This window comes from Papaver somniferum, unplaced genomic scaffold (genome assembly GCF_003573695.1).
Source record: "Papaver somniferum cultivar HN1 unplaced genomic scaffold, ASM357369v1 unplaced-scaffold_54, whole genome shotgun sequence".
NCBI classification, from domain to species: domain Eukaryota; kingdom Viridiplantae; phylum Streptophyta; class Magnoliopsida; order Ranunculales; family Papaveraceae; genus Papaver; species Papaver somniferum.
In genome coordinates, this window is record NW_020648082.1 from 610,657 (window position 1) to 629,645 (window position 18,989).

General features: G+C 37.0%; 1 long non-coding RNA gene across 1 annotated transcript; it reads left to right on the forward strand.

Moving 5' to 3' along the window:
- Positions 1-8,976: 8,976 nt before the first annotated feature.
- Positions 8,977-10,072, forward strand: LOC113343096. Its single transcript, XR_003357033.1, has 3 exons — positions 8,977-9,110; positions 9,313-9,492; positions 9,608-10,072. It is a non-coding gene; the product is annotated as an uncharacterized LOC113343096 (long non-coding RNA).
- The last annotated feature ends 8,917 nt before the right edge of the window (positions 10,073-18,989 follow it).

Below are 18,989 nucleotides of genomic sequence, written 5' to 3' on the forward strand. Positions count from 1 at the left end.
GATTTGAATTATAATACAAAAAAAAATACAGACTCAGATCAGCTGAAATGCCTGAATCTGAATTAATCTGACTGACATTGAAGTCAAACTAAAGTCAAGTCAAATTAAAGTCAAACTGAAATTCAAATGCAACTTCAAACTAACTGAAATTCAAATACAACTTCAAATTTGACTGAAATTTATAATCAAACTGAGAATTTTAACATTCATTCATTTTATCCATTGGGTTTAAAATTACACAAAAAAGGAGGAAATTTTGAGTTCTGAACAATATATTTCCAAGCTAGCTAGTAAGTTCAAACAACAACATGCTAAACTAATTGATAAACCAATAGACGATGTTCCGACAACGTGTGACAGGTAAGAATTGAAATGTTAAAACTGCAGAGCTGATGCCAAACCAAAAGAAACATATAAAAAATTCTTTGAGACTATCATGCCTCTCACTAAGGTGTAAGCTCCAAAGTAACCAGGATATCAAGAGAACCTACATATCAAAACACAACAATTCAGAATCTGTTAAGGATACGTAACAATCATGAATATTACAAGCTGCAAAGATGAACAACTTACTCTACAGTTAAGGAAACAACCTAACAACCCTTGTTACCACTTTCCATGACGAATCTTAGTACACCACTGCAGGCCCTAAGCACAGTAACTTCATTAGTGATGCATAAAGAGATGGGTCAGTTATTGCTATTTTTGGATTGATTGGCAAGACAAACTAAATGTAGATGGTTCCAGGGAAAATAAATCCAAATTTCGCACAAGAGATAAAGGTCAAGGAGAAACAAATGCGTCCATTTCTGAAACTTACATGCAGTTGAAGGGGAAGTGTTGCACTATAGATTTGGCCATTTGTCCAAAAGCAACCAAAAATAGTCATCTCGGCAGCTGTTACAAACACAACACAAATTTATGAACGCCCATACCTATAAGTACCGATACTTTCAAGGTTTGGATGGAACAATTAAGAATTGACAAAGGATTTATTGAAAGTTAAGATACATAATGAAATTACTGTGTATACTTCTTTACAGTAAGGGAAATTCGATACGAAAAAGGCTTCTAGGCCATTGAAACTAACCTTTATCAAGATCTGTAACTTCAAAAACCTACAATTGGAATTTTACCACCATGTTCCATAGAGACAGGATGCTACACAGTCAAATACCAAATGAGAAGGCTCAAAAAATATAAAAAAACTTAACATAATTCCAAGGTAAAGCTATAACATAACTTAACCAATTGAGATGTAGAGGCCATCACCTTAGAACCAGTTGCAGAACTTCTGATGAATGAAACCTGGTTAAGGGACGGATTATCTTAGTGATTATTCAACATGAAATCAATAATACCATAGATGCAGAGATAAAACATCAAATACCGATGAAGAACAAAACCTTCTTTTATTGTAGGACTCTAAAACAGGACAGAATCGAAAACAGGGAACTGAGACAAACTGATCCAAGCAGACATGGAATTTACCAAATGTTACACGCCCAAGACTTACCAAATGTTAAACGCTACAGGACAAGGACAAGATATTCACCTCTACCAATAACCATTATTGCAACCAATCTAACTACAGGTGCTATACTGAGAGGGATGAAGAACCTGTGATTCAATCACGAAGAACTAAGTAAGTAAGCTGCAATTAGATTATATACCAGCACAATCTTTAGAAACGAATTTAATGTGTGCAGCGAAGAAATCCCCCATACTTGACTAAATCCCAGTATGATCTGCAAGCTTGCAGCTACAATCAGGACTCCTTGAGTTTCCATAATATTGTGTAAAAATCTCTGCAAGTAGAGAATACATGTGCATAAAACTAGCTGAATCGTGAAAGTTAAGCAACATAAATGGAAAGAGGTGGACAAAGGGACTATTGATTCTTACAAAGGTACCACAAATCTTGACAAGCATCCAATGTTTAAGCGCATTGAGCCTTTTCAAATGCTTTTTTAACCCTCTTGCCTGTTACCACACCAAAATTAGTACACATGGATGAATGTTAAACTCAGGGAATCCAAAGATAGAGCCCTGTAATTTCATAAATATTCTATCCTTGGAAAGGAAACTCAAAAAAACAATATGAGCAAATCTCATAAGACATTATCGCGTAACTTGTCCAAGGAGACTACATTAACTCAAGGTAATATATAGATAGCAATAATGTATGTAGTAGGTGTAAGTATAAACACTTATAATTTGGAGATTCATCAATTACAAAAAAATAAACCAGACACAAGGATCAGAATACCGTTGAAAGTTGCCGAGTTCATCACTATGGAAGAAGTAAAGTATACGTACCTAGAAAGCTACACCCTACAGTGTCACTCTCTGGAGCGTATATAGCTGAACTCATGCCCCCACCGTACCTGCATCGAGAATCAGTAGAGAGTTAGAGTCACTATACATAAATATTGAAAGATCCAGTTTTCATTAATGCGTAACAAACTACGAATACACTCGTAGAGGAAGCAGTATATATGTTAAACAGAACTACACAGTATAGCCTAATATGACCTAGCTAAATTTCCTGCTACTGAATAATGAGAAAAGTTACTTAAATATCAAGCATACAGTATCATAAAAAAAAAGACTAATACACTTATATCATTCTTGAAACAATAAATAAAATTAGTTAATATTGTCGCAAGATCACGTTTTTAAAAAATACAAGCAAAAGAGGAGACAAGACATCATAATATATATATATGTATGCATATAAAGACCATCTTACTAACACCACCAAGTTTGGCTTACAACCCACATAGAGGTTCTGTACAAGATTCCAGCAGCAAAAACAAAGAAAAATGACATGGAATCAACTAACTACCCCATCTAGGGGAGGGAAGTCATGGAACTCAATGAGTCCTTTTAACAAACAATATATGAAAACTAATGGTAAAAACATGAAACCAAGGTGAAATCTGTACATCAATTCAAAACTAAAATCCATATTTGAAAGACGGAACTCATTGGGTGATTTTAACAAGCATGTAATAGGCCATCTCAAAGTTCAATTCATTCATCTGTTTATGATGGAAAACTAAATTTGGATGGCTGCATTCAATCTTCACACAAAAACATTTATATATCCAAAAACCAAGTCTGATAAAAGCAAACTAAGTGGTTGACATACTAACCATCCAGTAACACCTAAAAGTATATCAATGTCTCATCCAAAATGGCTTCAATGGACAGTCTCTTTTCATCTGCATCAACAAGTATTCGATAAAGCATCAATAGTCGCCAGCAAATTCATCCAGCAGCATATGGAAACAGATTCTTAAGCGAAAGAAATATTTTTACTATGTAATGTAATTCAGACCTGGTAAAATCCAACAGAGTTTAGCATAAGTCTCAAACTCATTCCTGTGATATTAGCAACAATTGAGAACCTAAGAAGCTCCCACAAAGGCACATGCTTGGATGCTGAGGTGGAATCCGGTTAAAGTTGTTGCTAAAAAAGTAAACATATAAGAATTTAGCTCAACTGATCTTCAAAAATAAGAACAATAAAGAGATTTAAAAAAGAAACAAACAAACAAAACTAAACGCACCAACACGACATCACTGGTGTCCCCGGCAGCGGCGCCAAAAACTTGGTGTCCCCGGCAGCGGCGCCAAAAACTTGGTGGGCCCGGAGATGTGTAAAATTAAGCGCAATAAAAACGCGGGCCTACAGTAATACCGCAAGTGCACGGTCGTCAGTTGTAGCTCGTGCAAGTACGGGTCGATTCACAGAGACTGGGTATGTTTTGGAGTTTTCTAGCTATTTTGGGCTCCTAAATTGTTGTTGGTTAACTATGAAGCCTTTTGGGCTTTGGGCTTAGGGTACCTTTGGATTATAGGCTTGTTTGATAATGAAGTGAACTGAGCTTGAGCTCAGTTGTTCTTGAAGTGCACTAGGCTTGGCCTTTGAAGTGCACTGGGCTTTGAATGTCAATGGGCTTTGAGTACCCTTGACAGTGAACTGGGCCTTTGGTGGACTGAATTGGACTTTTGGATTAAGCTGGGCCTTTGGGCTTAGCTGTGGACTGAACTGGATTGAGATGTGAGCCAAGCTCAGTTGCAGCAGCAGCAGTGGCTGTAGCACATGGCAAGAGAAGCAAGCTGGAGCAGCAGGAGAAGTTGAAATGGAGGAGAATTGGAGTGGCAGTGAACAAAACAGTGTGAACAAGATAATGAGTAACAAAACAGTGAACAAAAACAAAACAAAATGGAACAAAGTGAAAGTGACACAAAGGCAATTAGCCTAAGGCAAAGAGTGAAGAAAGAACAGGGCACAAAAATGACATGGCAAGATCCTAGGCATACAATTAGAGTGGGAAGAAAACCAGTTTGCTCACTGGTATGCCCCCAGTATTGACTGTCTTTTGACAGTACAATCAATCACAGGCACTAGTCAACACTAGTTTCTCCCCACTGCTCAATCAATCCAATGCTTCAAAGCTCTAACCTAGCATTCCACTTCTTGACAGTGAATTAAGCTTAACAGTTTGAGAAACTAAGCATCACACACTAAACATGACAGTATATCCAATTAACATTACATTAAACATGAAACTAGAAATTAAACTAAATATGCACAATGTATCAAAACAGGAAACAAAAATTAACAAAACAGGGAACAAAAATTAACAAAACAGGAATCATTGCTAAACAGGAAACAAAAATTGAGGCAAAAACTGAAACAATGAAACTGAAATTAAAACTAACCTAAGCATGGAACTAGAAATTACCAAACATTAAAATTAAACTAACATAAACCTAATTGCACTAACAGTTGAAAATTAAATCAAAATTAAACTTGCTAAACACAAAATTAAAACCTAAATTGAACTGTTGGAATTGAAATTGACATTAAAACAAACTTAATTGTAACTGAAATAGAAATTGGACTTGAAATTGAATTAAAATTAAACTAAAAATTGAAACCCTAATTTTGAATTTGATTTGAAATTGAAGAAACTAGAACTGAAATTAAACCTAATTGGAGACTTGGCTAGTCCAAGCACACCCCCCACACGTTCTACAAACCCCAGTATTTATACCCTAAATTAGGGTTCATCCAAAATTCCCAAAAATCCAAAAAAAAACAGTAAAATTAGGTTTTCTATTTTACCTAATTCGATTGGACAATCCGAGCCCATGCTTCTTTTCTTCTCTCTCGGTCCTTCTCCGCCTCCAATTGTGATCTATAGCCTCATCTATTTCATCAACTCTTCACGCCTAGGGTTCCAGCGAGAAAAGGGGCGTGATGGGCTGATGTAATAGATGGCTAGAGAGTAGGGGATGATGATGATTGAGACAGAGGAGTTGGTGGTAGAGAAGGTGGAGTTGTTGATGGAGAAGGTGGTGGTGATGGAACTGGTGCGGCAGGAAGGTGGTGGTACGGGTGAGGGAGGAAAGAGAAGGAGGATAGAAGAAAAGATTAGGGTTTCTTCAATTTTTGGCTAATATACCCTAGGGTTGTTTTGATGTGAGGCGAGTTCATCAATTTTTGATTTCCAGCGAGATGAAGCCGCTGGATGCGAACCTGGTAGGTAGATCCAACGGTGAGATGGAACAGAGCATGTAGCGACCGTTAGATGTGTAATAAATCAAAGTTAACGGTGCAAGATTAGGTTAGGTGTTGTAGTGTTGAGCGGAATCATCGGGATTTGATGCGCAGGAAAAGGAGAGACCGTAGGATTCAAATGCAATCTAATCTGAAGGCTTGGAATTTAAGCACTATGGTGTTTGACAAGAACCTCGGATTTTGATGCACATTAATGAAGCGACCATTGGATTATGAGATGGATCCAATCTAACGGCTGAGAATGGAGGCGGGTATGGATATAGAAAATGGGTTTGGGTAAGGGTTTTGGGCCTTGGGTATGCCAAGCCCATATCTTATTTAAGCACAATTCTTCGTTCTTGAGCCCATTCCTAGCTTTTTGGACTTGTGCGCACCATTCTTTGCGGCTTCCTTGCGTAATTTCTTCCGGCTTTTCACTACTTTTCTGCTCTTTTCTGCTCCGCAAGTCATCCGACTTTATTTATTACCTAAAAAATGCAAAATTAATTAATAAAAATATTTATTCTTGAAAACAATGAAAATGCAGAATATGGGATAAAATGTAGAATTAATGTACAAAAGATGAGTTAAATGCCAACAAAAAGGGATAAATATATACAATATTTGGCACTCATCAATCACGATTTATGACATTGTGACTGAAATCAACTTCAAAGTTGGAAAGGGGAGTTTAGCATCAAATGAGTTAACTTTGTATAACAATCCACAGTGAGATTAGGGAAAAATAAAATTCTAAAGCCTAATTACATCACCTGATATAGTTTGAAGAAATCAAATCCTAATTAAATGGCTTCGTTTGCAGAAAATCAGACACGACCCAGAACTTTTTTATACCAAATCAAAAGAAAACCCAATGAAAATTTCTACAAACACAATTTAGTGAAACCCTAACAAAACCCCCAAATCAAATCCTTAATTTTATTCCAAATCTGAGCAGAATTTCAGATCTACTGGTTTCTTTTGCAAATATGCAAATAAGATAACTTATCAAATGAAATTAGAGTTTTGATTTTTTGGATTTAGATACGAATGATTGTTCCTGAAGTTTGGTAAACAAAACTAGAAAACGAACAAGAACAAGAAGAAGATCGGTGTTGTTAAATTTTGTTTACCAAACTGCAAGTTCTTGCAAAGGTACCTAGTTCTTGTTCGTTTATAAAAACCCTAACAAAAACATGAAAAGCTATATCTGTACAGATCGAATAAATCGAAAAACATCTTAGAAGTTGTTAGAGATTTTGACAAAACCCCTAAAAATGAAAACAAAAAAACATGGATTCAATCGATAATTTTGAAATTAAATTGAGAAGGAGCAATGATGTAAATATATTTCCAACAGTTTTGAGATCTAATTAGCGGCATCTGGGGTTATTGATCAGAAGAATCAAGAGAAGGGATTTCCATGGTGCTGGTTCTTTAGGTGAGAGATGGAGCCTGAGGGCAGAGGTGAGGTGAGAGGGATGATATGCGGTGAAAGAGAGAGGATTTTTTCTTTAGTAGTGAAACAATAAAAACGAGAGAGAGAGATTGTAATCATCCAGCCGTTCTTTTAAGTTTAGCAAATCGTGACCACGGAAATTTTGGGGCCCAGAGTCATTCACCATATCTGAATCGGAGTTTGAGGGTCGTTGAATCGGTAGTTCTATGATGGTAAAACGGTAAATAAAATTTCTAATTCAGAGACCGTTTATTAGGCTCTCGGAATTTTTACATGTTTTTACCGAATCAGAGACCGTTATCTTTTGTCAACGTATCGGCTACGGTCAATGAGGGTCTCTGATGTGAGTCATAAAAACCCCATTTTCCACTAGTGTTTTTATTTATTTATACGCACCAAATATCATTGTAGCTTCCTGCTGGAACAGTAGAATTCTTTTCACATAGACCTCTAGCATGGTAAAAAAAAAACTGAGGCAGTAAACTTTTTTCTTTCTTGCTCATTGCCAAATATAAAATGCACCAGCCGTGAAGGGATCGAACCCAGGTCTGTACCGTGGCAGGGTACTATTCTACCACTAGACCACTGGTGCTGGATGTTTAGATTGTGCAACAATCCAGTAGCATAGAATTAGGAATCTGTTTAAGTTTGCGAGCATATGCGAAACAGGGTTAGGAGCCCATCCATATATATACACACTGAAGAATGAAAAGATAGATAAATTCTTCCTTTTTTAGATTTTGCTGCATCTCTTTGGCAATGGAGCTCTGTGAATCCTCGGAGCCAACTGGAAATTCTGTCCCCCACACGCTTGTGAATGATGATCTGGAGGAGGCGGCTCGTATGATGAATCAGTCAAAACTTGGTCACTTGTTAAGGAGAGCAACTGTCATGAGATGTAAAGGTCAGTCTAGTACAACAGATAGTTCTGGCAGAACCTCTAGGATAGATTGTATACCGATCACAACGTCAATCGATCGTTATAAAAACTGGCCGCTGCAGAAGCATGAAGAGGTTTGGGTTGCGAGGATACGTGACGTCATACTCCTTCCCGGCCAAGGGAAAAAACAACATATCGGCAGCGGCACCATTAAGGCTCATGTAAACGGGTTCACATACTCAGATCATGGTGATTGCGATCAAGTTTTCATGCATGATGATGTAGAATGGTATTTCTATCAACTTGGAAACGGGAGGAAGCCACCTCTCATGCAATTCCACTTGAAGCACCCCGTCAAGATCAGAAATACAGAGACAAAGGATATCCAGTTCTGCTTAGTGCCAACCCCTCCAGGAAAGATGACATCTGATAAGGATTCAGTTAACATTAGGAAAACCAGACTTACCAGCAGGTTCGGCAGGTTTAGCAGCAGGTTTAACATTAGGAAAACCAGGTTTCGCATCAGAAACCGTAACAAAGATCTAAAAAACTTCGTCCACAAAGTTCAAGAAACTCAGTTTGCTTGCGAGAGTGAACTGCCTTTTACAGGTGTAGATTTTCAGGCGTTGGACGAGTTCTAATTTGATGCTGCTTTTTACACAGGTGCGCTGACTCGTTATAACCTGGTTGTGCTCAAAGAAGCACCTTACTTTGTGGTCCAACTATTGGACATCCAGATTGTTAACCTGATGAAATTGAAATGACAATCGTGTTTAAAGACTTGGAGCGGGATGTTCTTCAACTCCGCTCAATTCCCTTGAAATTTCTTGCTGGCATAAAAGATTGTCTGAACAATGAAGACGTGAAGTACTATGTGAACAGTTTGAGGCCCAACTGGAATGAAATTGTAAGAGAAATTAGAGAGTGTCCGGTGAAAACTACCGTCACATTTTTTTCACTATGAAACCTCAGGCGCACATCCATTTTTTACTGAAATTTTTTTCACACACCTATATTTAAAAGAAAAGTGTTTCCGTGTTTTCTTATCCTTCTTTCTTCTTTCTTCTTTGTTCTTTTGATTTTCTAAGACATCTGATTCTCGCCATAGAGTAGTTAACAGCCTGATTCTCGCCATAGAATAGCTAACATGGGGATTTTTTAGCGGAAGAACTTCAATTTCATGACCTGGTTTTTAGGTTTGATCGTTTCCCTGTGATTATATGATTTTTTTCTCTGATTTTGTTTTAATTAGATTTGGTTTTTCAAATTTATTGGAATCTTAGTCAAATTCCATTTTGTTTTAATTAGATTTTAGATGATTTCTTTGCATTTACTCTTTGCCATTCACCTTTGGTTTATGTATGTTGTTAATGAAATTTATTGTTTTTATATCCACAGATTGAACGCTCGCATATGAGCGTCCCCCGTGGATGACGAACAGAAGCTTTCTTTCTGGCAGGCAAATCTAAGTTACTCAAAAGAACACACAGATCTCGGTAATGCTGGTGATCTCAACAAGTGGGCAGCGACGCTTCTACGGTGCTCAAGATGAACCACAAACGAAGATGATGATTCACGGTATTTTAATTTTATAATCAAATCTATTCCCAATTTATCTTTTAGTTTCATTATATGTTACTACTAAATAAGACAGACGATATCAATTTCTTTCAAATTTATTTCCAATTTGCAGAGGCAATTAACAAACTAGAGAAAGCACTTGAAGTGTCAAATCGAAACGACAAGACACTGTTCCTGTTAGGCATTGCTCACTCTTCTTTGGGAGATGATACGAAGGCAGTTGGCTATTTTAGAGAAGCACAAAAGAAAAATCACGAAGAAAGGATTTACAAACTTAGGTCGTTACCAGGCGACTACACATGGCTTGCGATTGGTGCTCTTATATGGTGCTTTGCGGTTGTCAAAATTATTTTTAAGAAGTAAGACTTGCTTTGTGTGTTGCCTAATTAAACAAGAAAGGAGGATGTTCTTCTGCTCTCTTTCTCTGTGACAAAGAGAGGTGTTGGTACTTGCTGCCAGCAATAGAGAATTGGATCTCGATGAAGCCATCAAAGGAGGATTGGCCAAAGACAAACTCGTATTATACAAGGGAAAGCCGGTAGCAGTGGATTGCATAACTTGTCATGCTCCACAATAATATCTTCATAACATGTTATGCATTCATGAAAATGGATGCATAACGTGTTATGCATCCGAAATTATGGCTGCATAATGCATTATGCATCCATTTTATCTGTATAACCTGTCATGCAGTGGAGAAAATGTGCATTACTTATTATGCAGTCGTGCAAATGGATGCATAACTCATTATGCATCTAAAAAAATTGTTGTATAACTTGTTATGCAATCCAAAAAGCGGTTACATAGCACGTTATGCAACATTTTTTTTGTCACTATTGAAACCAACAAAAATAAAGACTTCATAACCTGTTATGCATCCGAAAATATTGCTGCATAATGCATTGAGAAAATTGTTGCACAATCTCTTATGCATCGAGAAAATAGATGCATAACCTTATATGGATCCGTAAATATGGATGCATAATGTATTATGCATCAATTTTTTATGTACGCACTAAAGTCAACCAAAACGATGGCTATATAACTTGTTATAGATGCATAACTTTGTTATGCAGTGGAGAAAATGGTTGCATAATTCATTATGCGCTTGCAAAATGTGTTATGCATCTTTTTTGGTGGCTGCATAATGGTTATGTATCAAGTTTTCGAAAATTTTGCCTAAAATGATGATCACCTCCGATTTTTTCATGAAAAACAAAAATTTGATATTGTTGTTTGCACTCGTTGCGTAGCTCTCTTTAAAAGATTTCCAACGATATAAAATTTGTAAAATTCCAAAGCACGGATTTTTAGATATGTGATATCCAAGTTGCCTTGTCAATTATACCCCTGATGCATAACCCGTCATGCGGATGCATAATCCGTCATGCGGACATTTTTAATAATTTCATATAATTATGGGTGTCACGGTACTTAAAATTAATTATGGACCTGACAATGAGAATATTATTTTTTTTGAGCCTGCGCCTAATTTTCCCATCCAATAAACTCTGCAAGACCGTATTTCCATCTGCCTCGGACATGAGAGCAGTTTCGAAATACCCACTTCAACTTCTGATATTACTTCACCGTCAGCTGTAACTAATCTAACCGGACCACCTCAAGTGACAGAGATGCTTCAAAAAAGAAAGCTCTAACTTCTGATAAGTAAACTAAAACCTTTGCTCGAGGTCAAGTCGCTTGCCACGGTATCACCGGCTGTGTAGAATTGGTTATTACTCCAACTGATCATTCATCTTCTCCAAAATATCTCCTCCGTTTGAGGATGTGTTTTCTCACCAGCAACAAACTCATGAATAAACCCATTAATACATAAGGAAATGACTAAAAACAACTCCTTGTGTTTCTAAAGGTACTCATATCTCGTAAAAATTCCTTGAAAAAAAAAGAGATCTCATATGGGCACGTTTTCTTCAGAAGATCTGAAAATCATGGGAACCCTATCCACATCGTGCTTTCTATATCATTGCCCGATGGATTCTTTCGTCCCGGTGATATTTAAACAAACAAAATTCCTGCTAACTGATCGTTGTGGGACTATTAAATTTAAGAGATGGTAAGCTTTAAGACATGACGCAAGTCTTTTTGATTGTCTTGTTGTTGATCTATCTCATGGTCATAAACTCTAGCTACTTACCAGACCGAAATCATAATTAGTCATGCTCGGTGTAAATGAACTATAAGACACTTTCGTTTTCCAGTTTCGTTGAACGCTAATTTGGTACCATGACTTCCATACCTGTTGGATTCACACTTCCAAACTGTTGATTCACACTTCCCACACCTGCTATCCTCCTGGTTCTGAGATTGAGGATGATTTATGGTTTCCTCCTTGTTTTTATTTTCCTTCTTCAACTTTAAAAGATGACGAAAATCTTCAATGTTTCATTTCAAAGATGTATTCAAGATGGTTTTACAAACTTGAATGTTGGTTGCAAAGACGCATTCGGTCTAGGAATCAAAGAAACATGGGTACATCTTACTTGTATCGATCTCTAGATTAAACATCAACGTCTTAAGATTGGATCTCATGACCTGCTGCTGCATATCAAGCCAGTTCTACTTTAAAGACTCTAAACTTGACCCATCCCATGGCGCCCATGGACTCATCTCAGTTCAAATATGGCCCAGACTCCTAACTTGGGAGATTTCTTATTTCTTAGTATTACATGGGTGTCTTTGGCTATGGAGATTCAACTTAAGAGGTGTTTTAAATTTGCAGGTCAGTTGGTTTTAGGTCCTCCAACAGCGATTTTTGTGTTGGCTACCCGTTCTTGGCTGCTGTTTGATCTACAAGGAGTTGGAACAGAAAACCTACTCACATGACGGATTCTGTTCTGACTCCCTATATCAGCTCCGGCTCCCATAAGTTCAACCGCAGAAAACTCAAAAGATTACACTGAAAACTGATGGCATAGCTAGTATGACTGCAGAGCAAGCCAATGTTGATAGTTCTCAAACTATCCCTTCTGCAGACAGTGGCAGTATAGAGTAAAATGCTCAGGGCGCTCAAGCAAAAGTGAAGTGTGTTTCACACACATGTGAAACAATCTTCTTTAAATAGTTGTAATTAGTGTCTGTCCAAAATAATTTTAATTTGAATTTCATTTTCAGTTTTGCTTTTCTCTTTCCTCTCTGTTGAATCTGAGAATGTAAGAACCCTAGTTTTGTTTTGTTAATGAAGAGATGAATACAATGTTACTATGGTATCATTCGGGTGAAGAGATCTTCTCTTCTATTTTGTTTTGATCCTGCTTCCTGCTGATTCTCATCACTCTGTTTCGATCTTGTTTTTCAATTTTTCGTTGATTTACAGTTTTGTTTAACATCTATCTCTTCGTCAATTTAAGGTGTTCTTCAGTTCCTTACTCTCGTTTTGACTTAATTTTCGACCGAATTTATGTTTCTTCATCAATCTCTTTTTGATTTCTCTCGATCTGTTTACACTTTGTTTTTTTCATGGAACCTTCAAGGATTTCGTCTTTACCTTTGAATACAATCTCAAATATCATTCCACTCAAACTCAAGGATGATAATTATCTTGTCTGGAAAGCTTTGATCACATCTTTGTTTCGAAAATTTCAAGTTCAGAAGTATCTTGATGGATCAATGAAAATCGCAATATATTGAATCCTCAATACACTGAATGGGAACAAGATGATTCTACAATTCTTCTCTGGATACAATCAACTATCTCTGATTCAGTATTGGATATGTTGCTAGAGCCAACACATCTCATGAGCTATGGACCAACATTGAATGCCGTTTCTCCAAAGTTTCTGCTAATCATGCGATTCAGCTTCGAACTCGTCTTCAAACAATCAAACAAGGTACAAACTCAATCTCTACCTTACTTGCTGAGCTGAAGAAGATTGAAGATGAATTAGATGTTGCCGGATCTCCAATCTCCGATATAGAAATGGTTGTTGTCATCCTATCAGCTTTATCCAATGATTATGCTTCGTTTGCAACCTCAATTCGCATTCGTAATCCACCAATCAGTAGCATTGAGTTGCATAATCTACTTATCAGTGAGGAATTGGTAATCAACCAGCGTATTGTATCTGATAAAAATTGAGAATGAAGCCAAAGCTTTTGCAGCCATGAGATCTTCATCAGCTTCTTCATCTGGATATTATCATGGTGGTTACAATCATCGTGGAGGTCATAATCATCGTGGAGGTCGAGGAGGAAGAGGCTTCTCCAATTTGTTTCACAGAACCAACTACTATTATCCTCCTGCTACTGCTAATTCAACTGCTGCTAGTGCAAATGCTCCCTGTCAAATATGCATTCAAGATGGTCACAGTGCACTTGAATGTACTCATAGAATGAACTTCACTTATCAAGGCAGAGCACCACCAAATAACATTCATGCTATGATGGCAGCTGCTTCCATTCATGATGATGAGTCCTACTGGTATGCTGACTCTGGAGCAAACAATCACATCACGACTGCTGGTAATTCTCTGGCGCATTCTTCTCCCTATGATGGTTCTGAAGTTATTGATATTGCTAGTGGACAAGGTATGGCTATTACATCTTCTGGAAATTCCATTAAAACTATTGGTGATCATGATTTCATCTAGATAACATTCTTGTAGTCCCACATTCATCTCATAACCTCCTGTCAGTCCATAAATTCACTACTGACAATAATTGTGCATTAACTTTTGATGCTCATGGATTTTATGTGAAGGACTTGACTTCGGGGAGGATTCTTTTCCAAGGGCCTCATGAGAATGGCTTATATCCAATTCATTTCACCAACACCAACAACCATCATTCAACTGTCTCATCTCCTACAACATTCACTGCCAATCAAACCACAAGTGACATTCTTCACAGACGCCTAGGACATCCATGTTTTCAGACTCTACAACATGTTAGCAAGTCTTCTAATATTCTAAATGTTGCTAAGCAACCAGTCTTTTGTAATGACTGCAAACTAGGTATAATTCAAAAATTACCTTTTAAAATGTCATGTAACAAATCTAGTCAACCACTTGAGTTGTTACATATTGACCTTTGGGGACCTTTTCATAATGCTCGAGTTAGTGGTTGCTATTACTATACTAATGTAATTGATGACTACTCAAAATTAGGGCTGTCAACGGGTCCGGGTCCTCCCGGGTAGTTCATGGCCCAGAACCGTACCCGACATATCAGCGTCGGTTCCGGGTCCTAACGGTTCCGTGGCCGGTTCCATAATGTGTTGGCCCAGAACCAAACCCAGTAAAGGTCACGGGTAATCATCGGGTCCGGGTACCCATCGGGTAAGAAAAAAAACTTATATGACTTCCCAATTTTATGGCTCCTGAGTACTGAAAAAGGATTATTCAACACCTGAAAAGTGATCATCTTTAACATACATACAAAAGTAGAGTAAACTTGAGCTTAGAATCCTTAGATTAGGAAAATCAAAGTTACTTTCCTAGCTATAAGTAAGAATCTGCCATTATATATGATAAATATTAAATACAAAAGTTGGCAGACATTTTTTTAGCCGATAACTACAAGTAACGCCAGCCCTAATGGCTAATATAGTCTATCGTATTATAACCACAAAAGTTGACAGACATATCATTCTATAAAGTGTATAAGCCCCAAAAGATAAATGCGTTTCCTTCACAAGTACATATACAAAAAAGAAGGATGTAGTTCGCACTTCGCATGTTCTTTGGCTATGCCTATATAATATATATATACCAAAAAGAAGTTCCAGCCAGTTCACTAAAGATTTCACCATCATATTTCCAATTGTTCCTGCAAGAGAAACAAAAACAGTTGATCATATTCCCAATTTTTCCCAATTCAGAAACCACCTCAAAATTATTATCACTACCACATTCTCTACCAAGTTTAATGAAATACATTACGTAAAGACAATGTGCTACGAGTAAAAAAGTACAAATCTTGCATCTTCAACCAAACAACGTGTACAAGTAACCATATCACAATCAAAGACCTTGCCTGTGATGAAGCAAATTTGTGCATTCCAACGTGTAAAAGTAACCATAGACAGACACAAGTCAAACTTTCTTACGAATGTATTTCCTTATACTGTACTAATCACATTTCGACAAAGTTTAAGGAAATACAAATTTGTGCATTCCAAGGTTAGCTGGTTATTTTACCTTAAATTGATAGTCATTCAGTTAGGAAATGTGCGATGTTGCATCATCATTGTCTGACTCGATCTCCTCCATTGCCCCCAAAAGAGTCTGAAGTGAAGTACTACCTAACCCAAATCCCTCATCTAACACAATAAAATAGTTAGTTGACGTACAAGAACCATAGTAAATGAATCACTAACTAAAATTGATATAATAGAAAACATGAATTGAATATGTTACTTACTCTTCATCGCACTTCTTATCCAATCTTGTGTGCATATCAGAGCTTCAATTGTTTCTGGAAGCATTGAAGAACGAAATTTATCTACAACTCTACCACTGGTGTTGAAAACATATTCAGAAGCCACCGATGACGCAGGAATTGCTAATATATCACGAGCTATCACTGCTACAATTGGATACATTGGTCCATGAAATTTCCACCACCCCAAAACATCAAAACTAGAATCATTCAGATCAATACCACTTCCTTTTCTAATAGGGTGAACATCAGCTGATAGGTATTGCTCTAAATCTGTGCGAACAACATCATGTTGTGAACTTTCTTCCAGAAATGTCGTCAAACCTTTCCTTCTAGAAGTAAAAGAACTTTGAGAAGATGAAGTACTACCACTACTACCAACTGAATCTTCCATGTTCACTTGATTTTTCGAAATGTTTGCTGAGTATACATGAGCTGAAGAAGCATAATGTGTTGCATATTCATTATACAATCTTTTCAAGACTTCCATAACTTCTAACTTCTTCTCCTCGCTGTTACCAGGATATATTAATGAGAAATAGTAATCCAATAATTTCATTTTAAACCGAGGATCTAAAATGGAAGCTATTGCAAATGTTTTACTAGTAAGTTGCCAATATCTTTCAAACCTTTTCATCATATTCACTGCCATTTTTGAGATTAATGCATCATCGGAATCACACCACTCACGAAGTTCTAAATACAAAGAACAAGCAGTATCAAAATAACGATTAACTGTCACGTATGACGTACCTGAAAAGAGAATGGTGAATTCATAAAAGAACTTCAAGCAAATTGAAAGACTACTTGCATTCTTCCAGTCTTCACTCGTTGGATCAAAATTAAGAAAATCAGGTTCACTCGTTGTAAGTTTAGCACCACCGTTGTTGAAGATCCGTAGATACAACAATGAGAGAAATCGAGATTCTCAATCATTATTATACAGTGTCATATTATCATTATGTAACATCAAAGTCCAATTGCACCATGACTTTAACAACAATACTATAGTGATATGTATCACTTCCCCTTAGTCAATACTCCATCTCGATCATGGAAACCACTCCCCCTTACACAATGATCTGAAAACCATATGTATTTGTAGTGTGAACTATAATATTTCTCCCCCTTTTTGTCAATAAAATTGGCAAAGGTACAAGAACGGGATCATAATGAAATTTCCACAAGAGACATTTCATAGACTAAAAGAAAAAAAATACATACCAACTTAATTTAGATGCAATCATAAATCCGAAGCTAAATGCATTCATCAAGGAGTTTTAAGATACAAGATAACCTCTTTAAAATTCCACAGCCGCACACCCCACAAGATATTACCATTAAGCACAATTTCAAAAGAACTCTCCCCCATTTGATGTCATTCCCGAAAGAACAACAAGAGCGACCTTAATTTCGAAAGAAAATACGGATTTTTAATTGGACACTAAAAACCATGGGAATGATTTTCTATATCCAAAACTCAACCAAATTAATCACAAGAAAACTCATGATTAATTCAATTGGAATACGCAACTAAATCAAACCACAAAAGTGATCAATTTAATTGATTGTGCTCAACATAAGTAAACCTACGGAGCTACGACTACATTAACCAATAGAACATGATTAGTATAGTCGTTCATATACTCAACACAATAACTTTTGGAATATATGAAAATACAACTAGATTAATTACAAGAGAACCTATAATTAATCTAATTGGAATACTGTTGTAATATTAAGATTGCGGTAAATACGGATTCGATGCTCGGACTTGAAAAGATTTTTAAAACAAAAATATATACACAATATGTCACAAGATCAAGAGGAACCAGGACTCAGGATTCCAATGTGTTTCATATTCAAGTGGCTCAGAAAATAATTCTAGGCGATTATAGCTCAAAATAAAACAAGTATTAACTCTATCTTTGCCAAATTAGATTCCATAAAATATTACTTGTATATGATAAGCATGGAACATCAAGAATCCCTAGGACTAAGCATGTTCCATCAAACAAAATCACAAGTAATTAATTGAAATCATAAATCAATTAAAATCGGTGCAAAAAGTGAATTAAGAATTATTTAAATAACCACATGGCTGAAAAACAGCTTCCTCCATCATCCCAGTATTGGGGTTTAGCTACTCATAATAATCATGTTCTTAAAATACATACTTGATGCTCAAAATATGATTAAAAGAGTGAAAAATATAATACAGTGAAACTACGACCCTCTTTAAGCGTCCAGAGAAGAACGATAGAATACCACTGCTGTAAAAACGATACCTCACGGCTGCTGTTGACGCTGCTGTTTTAAGACCCTCGGACGCTAGTCGTTGACACTGTTGATAAACGACTGTCTATGCTGGTGTGTTCTTCGTGTTCTTCGAGCTTTGTTAATGGCAGCAGCAGCAGCAGCAGGTACAATTCCTGCAACTCCTCCTGCGCCTCTCTGCTGGCCTCCCAATCGACCCCTAACTCTTGATAAAACTTTCTCTCACTTCCCACCAGCCTTTATATACCAATAGGGTCCAAATAACTCGATTAAATCCGAGTTTATCTCCCTTTTTTCTTCACGTGCAGTTGAGAGAGAAATCTCTTTTCTGTTGCTTTGTACGCGTCTTCTGGCAATTTCTTACGCTCCAAAATTCTCCTAATCCTTAAACAAGACTAGATACACTTTACTTCAACGTAAAACTCTCCCAGAATCTCTAAATATATTTGAAAACTTCACAGAGAACACATATTCTGTTTGGACTTTGATCGCTTCTCACGGACATTCCAGCCCAATTCGATCAGCCCAATCACTTGCATAGGGTCTGTTTAGGTCTAACAGGATTATCCCAACTGATTTCCGGTGTTTAATCGCATTAAAACTCCTCCAATAATCGAACCAAAATCTGCCAGACGATGCATGCATTTTCCCGCCAAAATTTGCTTTTAAATTTGAGAAGTTGACCTCCCCTTATCTGTTGCTGGTCTCCCTTTAGCAGCTGCCTGGAAATGGGTCACCCCTTAGTAATTAGGTTACCCCTTATCCAAAATCAAGGATCCGTATAGCAAGTGTCCTCTGGGGCATTTTCCGCACTTTTT